Consider the following 6469-nt stretch of genomic DNA (forward strand, 5'->3'; position numbering starts at 1 on the left):
GGATCATGGGTTCGAATCCCACCAAGGGCATGGATGTTTAGTTTGTGTGTGTGCGTTTTTCCATGTTTGTGTACAGATAGACGCCTTGGGACGAGCTGATCACCCGCCCAAGGTTTCCTACCGAATGTGTAAGATCTAGAAAAACCGAGGTGAACGGAGAAGTTCATTAAGATAGGCCTAGGCCCACTGGGGCTGTAGTGCCAAGGAAAAATGGAAAAAGAATGCGTGTGGTTCTGTATGGTTGTGAAAATTGGTCTCTGACATTAAGGGAGGAACATAGATTGAGGGTGTTGAGGAGAATATTTGGACCGAAGAGAGATGAAGTGACAGGAGGTTGCAGAAAACTGCATAATGAGGAGCTTCATAACTTGTACTCTTCTCCAAGTGTAATTAGAATGATCAAGTCACGGAGGATGAGGTGGGCGGGGCATGTAGCCCTGGAAAGGAAGAATTCATATGGGATATTGGTGGGAAAGCCAGATGGAAAGATACCACTGGGAAGACTAAGATGTAGGTGGATGGACAATATTAAAATTGGTATTGAAGAAATAGAATGAGGTGGTACGGATTGGATTGATCTGACTCAGGATAGGAACCAGTAGAGGGCTCTTGTGAACGCGGTAATGTACTTTCTGGTTCCATAAAATGCTGGGAAGTTCTTGAATAGCTGCAAAATTGGCGGTTCTATGAGTGATTGATTGATTGAAATATAATATCGTTGGAGATTCATGAATTCCTGATTCCTCTTAATTTATTTTATAAAGTAACGACTCTTAGCCATGAGGAAGCAGGCGATTCTGTAAGCAGATATCTGGTTTGTTTCGTTCTCGATAAATGTAGGTGCTACGAGGCCGTGGTAGTGGTTGAGGTGCTACGTTACAAGCCGGAAGGTCGCGGATTCAAGTCCCGATTAGGTCATTGGATTTTTTCCAGTTGACCTAATTCTTCCAACCGCACTAGGCCCTGGGGTTTACTCAACCTCTAACAGAAATGAGTACCAGGAATTAATTAAATAATTTTCCTGGGGAGTAAAGCCCGGCCGGCGCGTAAGGCTGACAACATCACCGCCATCTTTGAGCCGATTGTCCAGATAATGTGGTACCCTCAATGTCTCACAACCCTATGGGCCTTCACAATATGGTACAAGGATAGCTTCACTTACTTTGTTACAACGAGGCCATAAGGATTAAGCCTTGTCCTCATAGATACCTAAGACAGTCGTATTTTATGCCTTAATGGTGTATAAAGTCGCTTTTGAACCATGGTAAACGCATCCCATGGTACAGCCATCATGTTGTGTCGAATCCTGCTTGAATGTGCGTTGTTATTTATCGCTGGTTTAAGTAATGACGCTTCCAGTAGCTCGGATTAGCCGCGAGTGATGAGGACAAGTAGAGAATAGTGAATTGGAATGGATGTGGAAGGAAGCTGTTCTGCATATCCTGAATAAGAACATCTAATTGCTTAATTCCCGGTCACGGTAGCCGAGCGGTTTGAGGCATCTTCGCTCGCTCGGAAGCCGGGATCGCGGGTTCGGATCTGTTTCCTGTGAGGTACGAACTGAATTCTTATATATAATTCTTATACACTGCCGGTCACGGTAGCCGAGCGGTCTAAGGCGTGAACTGTCTTCGCTCGCTCGGAAGCCCGGATCGTGGGTTCGAATCCCACTCAATGCATGGATGTTTAGTTTGTGTTTGTGTGCGTTTTTCTGTGTGTGTTTACAGATAGAGGCCTTGCGACGAGCTGACCACCCGCCCAAACAGTCCTACCGTATGTCTGAGATCTAGCAAACGAAGTGAAACAGAGAGTTTCATGGAGTAGGCTTAGGCCCAAATTGGGGCTGTAGCGCCAATGAAATAAAAATGCTTAATACGCTTATGGTTCGTTTCCTATTCTCCCTTATTCATTTAACAAATATTTAACATTTCTACATATTTGACTTCTAATTGACCTATAATACAGCGTTGGCCAACCTAATACATCTCGAGGGCCAAATTTAGTTTATAGAACACCATCAGGGGCCAGATACGGTGTTTCTTTCAGAAGAGTGGTCGGGGAGTATTGCCCCCCAAACTGAATCAGTCACAACCCGTATAAAAACAGTGCATTTAAACCTATGTATTTAAATTTTACGTTGCACCAATAATATTAAGCCGATATTGAAAATTTCACCAATCGATTTTATTGCCTTCTATCACTTCTACCCCCAGAGCATTTTTTCTTAAAGAAACACTGGCCAGATCATGTCTTATGTTTAGTTTTATATATGCCGGGGGAAAATGCAATTATAATTTAAGAAAGAAAAATAAAATGCCTTGAAATGTGCAATTACTTACCATAAAACAGCACAAATTCCTCTTTCAGCAGGGATGAGCACAAAAGACTTTCAATCATAGTTTTTATGGTCTAATGATTATACCTAAATCCTCATATACACACTGTTTTAATGAGAGCACTGTGGTTTCATAAAACTGGAAACCAATGATATAAAATCCACTTCTAATTGTGAGGTTGCCACTCGAAGAATATGTGATAACACGACATCTGAAAGTCTGTTCCTGTTCTTAGACTTTACATGCTTCAGCGATGAAAACGCTGTCTCGCATATGTAAGTACTTGCAAAAACAGAGCAAAGTTTGAGAGCCCAATTTCGTAACAGTGGGTAACGTTCTGGTGAAAGCAGTTTCCAAAAGTCAATTCCAGTAACCTGAGATGTGTTTAAGGATGGGTCACATTGAAGTTCACAAAGCTCTAATTGCAGATGACCTGGCTGAGATTCTATATCACAATGTATAGGATTACTGAATAAAGAAATATCAGGTCGAAAGCTTTCAAAATCGTTAAATCGTCGGTCGAACTCTGAAGACAAATCTTCAATAATTTCAGTGTAGTCCCTAAACTCCAAGCCTTCTTCTTCTTCTGAGAGTTTCCGACAGCAAGGGAAATGTAGAAGGTTATTTTTGTCCAATGCAGACTTAAATAAATGTAGCTTTTTACGGAAACTGTCAACAAAGCCAACCATCTGACATATTGTCTGCTTCTTGCCTTGCAATTGCAGATTCAGGACATTCAAGTGTTGAGTGATATCAGTGAGAAAGGCCAAGTTTCTCAAGAATTCGACGTCTTCGAGATCATTCTGCAGTTCAGCAGAATTCGTAACCTCTTCTCTTAGGAATGTTGCTATTTCATGACGGAGTTCAAAGAACCGTACCAGACATTTCCCACGGCTTAACCATCTTACTTCAGTGTGCAGAAGCAGGTCCCCGTAAGCAGAATCCATTTCTTCCAAGAGGGTCAGAAATTTTCTGTGAGTGAGTGATCGATTTCCTCCTCTGATCAAATTAGTAATTTTTGTGACAGTAGCCATGGTGGTAGACAGTTTAATTGATTTGGCACATAGAGCCTCCTGATGTATAATACAATGCAAGGTAGGTACAGTAATTTGATTCTGTCTTAAAAATCCAACAAAACCGCTTATTGTCCCTGTCATTGATTTAGCGCCATCTGTTACTATGGAGGACAATTTTTCAAAACCACCGAATTCCTCCACTGCACTCTTAACAGCGTTAAAAATATCGACACCTCTAGTTGTGCTGTGTAAAGAGCACACTTTTAACAACTCTTCGAAAATTGTAAAATCTTCCTTAATTGCACGAACAAATATCAGCAACTGATTAGTATCCGAAACATCTGTGCTTTCGTCGAGAGCAATTGAGAAATAGGAACAATTAGCGATAATGTCTTTCACATTATTAGATATCTGGTTGCTAATATCTTCCAGCCTCCTAGTAACAGTCTGTTTTGAAAGGGGCACTGTTTGAAATTTGTTTCCTACCTTATTTTCATTGAAAGCTTCTGCCATCTTTATCGCACAGTTCTTAATTAATTCACCATCACTTAACGCTTTTTTAGCTTTCATTAATTCATATGTCACGAAATAAGAAGCCAGCAAAGCTTCTTCTTGTTGTTTTGTTTCATTGGTAAAAAGAGATTTCTGCTGGAAAAGTTTTTTCTTTAACTGATCGCAGACTACTTTCCTTGATTCACAAGAGTGTTTTCCGAACTTCTGTTTATGATTTGTCATGTAATGCCTCTTTAGGTTGTACTCCTTTAAAACTGCTAGCACTTGAAAACATACTAAACACTGTGGCTTGTGGTCTTTATTTAATATAAAAAAATAGTCATGTTCCCACTCAGATTTGAACGCCCTATTTTCGCTATCAACTTTTCTCAATTTACTATTTGACATGCTGTATCACTCACAATAACTTCAAACACAATTTTAATTTAAAAACAGTTCTACACTCACACTCCGTAATCACACTTCACTTTCTAAAATCGCACTAACTGGGAGACATTTCTGCTAAAACTGGCACTTAACAAAGGCCAGGATGCCGAGAGAAACGGTAAACATCCCATCGCCGCGAGCAAGCTGGGAATGGTTATTATTTTGAAGGTGTCATAAATCCTTCACCACTACGGTCTTCCCTTCAGTGTCATCTCCCTACAGAAGTAGGGTTGGGGAACTTTGAATTTCCATGACATGAACACAGTTATTAGAAAACCGTTTGAACTGTCCAACTCAGTAAGAACGTATACAGTCAATTGCAAAATGCTGTAAGCTAATGAAACGTCCTATTAAAAACTGAATTCTATGCCAATACAGCTGTGAAGTTAAGATTTTTGAAAATAAACCTGAGACTTGGCAGGGGGCCGGAGTAAATCAAGTCGCGGGCCGCCAGTTGGCCATCGCTGTTATAATATATATATATATATCAGATCTCAGTTTAGAAACTCAAGTTCTCTTTCCCGTTTCTCTCCTTATGACCCTCACTTTATATTCATACAGATCTACTGAAATTATATTCCTTTTTAAATAAAATGTTACCTGTCCAACTTCTCATATTTATCTAAAATTTTAACATAATTTTCTCTTTAAGGAAAGCGGTAGGCATATGGAAACACCACGATATCATTTTGTTTCGTGTTTAAATAATAAATCGATTTTCACGAAATTTGGTACGAACGTCGTACCATTCAAGGCCACAGATCCTAATAACTTTAAATCTCCCACACTCAGTAATACTAATTTGATAGACGTACAGGTTTATGGGATTGAAGCGAATGCATTTGATATTGTATTGCTATTGATTACTATAATTAGTACTGATTAGAACGACCATGGCAAGTAACAGTAATCATAGGATCCAATGCGTTGTCTCTCTCGCAAGTATGTGTGTTTGTATTATTGTGCTACTAAACCCTGCGTAGAAGGAGAAATGGCTTTGTGACTGCTAGCAGGAAATCCCTTATTACTGTTCAACTTCAAATCTCGGCTTGGACTTCAAATAACTGACACGGGATTCTGTGGATTTCCTCACTCATCCCAAACAAACCCCAGTGCTTTTAATTTCAGCACAACAGTGTGCTTCTACATCATTTCCAATTCATAATTTATATCATCCAATCAATACACCCTGCATGGTCTTACTTAATGGCACCCTATTGTGAGTAAAATGGTAGGGTAGCTTGAAGCTGCCCCTGTGCTTAATTAACTAAGCACTATACTATAATGGGCACGTGGTAGCGTAGTTGGTTGAAGCATTGTGCTACAAGCCGGAAGGACGCAGGTTCGAGTCCAGATGAGGTGGATTTTTTCAATTGACCTAATCCTTCCAGCCGCACTCTGACCCTAGTGTTGACTCAGCCTCTAACAGAAATGAGTACCAGGAATTTTCCTGGGGGGTAAAGGAAGACCAGCGCGTAAGGCTTACAACCTTCCCGCCATCTGTGAGCCGATTTTCTGGAAAATGTGGGACCCTCAACGTCTCACAAAACTATGGGACTCCATGACCTGCTACAAGAGTAGCTAAACCATGAAGACATGTGTCGGAGTGGAGGCATATCTCCACCATTCTTTACCTCGGCACTAGATTGAGGCGAATTGTGAGATTCACGCCCTGGCCGCTTCAACCTCTGGAAAAGAGCCCCCGATATCCTTTGAATAGGGTGTTGAGTGGGCCCTTCCAGCTCATAGCCCGTCGCTATAGCAACTGAGATATTCCGAATTCGTCGTTAAAAAATGAAAATTATAAGTAAACTCATTTTTATTATGGTACCATAATTTAATATTTAATTACAAATCTTTATTCAATTAGTATTTTATTTTGGTGCCATAATAAGGACATATTTCGGTTAATTGTCAGTTTCATAAGCACTGCACAATGATGGTTCCCATAATAAAGGCATAATCAGTGCGAGGATTGCATTAATTTAAATACAGAATTATATTCTCTGTTCGAAACAAGAGAAGTTTCTTATGCTTGACAGAGCTTCTAGTGGCTTCCGGGAAACAGAGATCTACTCCTCCCCCAGGACTTGTTGGAGTGACAGGTTGTGTTTCTGCTAAGTCCTGTCATGGTGGAAGTAGTAAAATCATGGTGAGAGCATTTATTTTAATAGGAAG

The sequence above is a fragment of the Cryptotermes secundus genome, unplaced genomic scaffold (assembly GCF_002891405.2).
Source record: "Cryptotermes secundus unplaced genomic scaffold, Csec_1.0 scaffold2829, whole genome shotgun sequence".
In the NCBI taxonomy this organism is placed as follows: Eukaryota; Metazoa; Arthropoda; class Insecta; order Blattodea; family Kalotermitidae; genus Cryptotermes; species Cryptotermes secundus.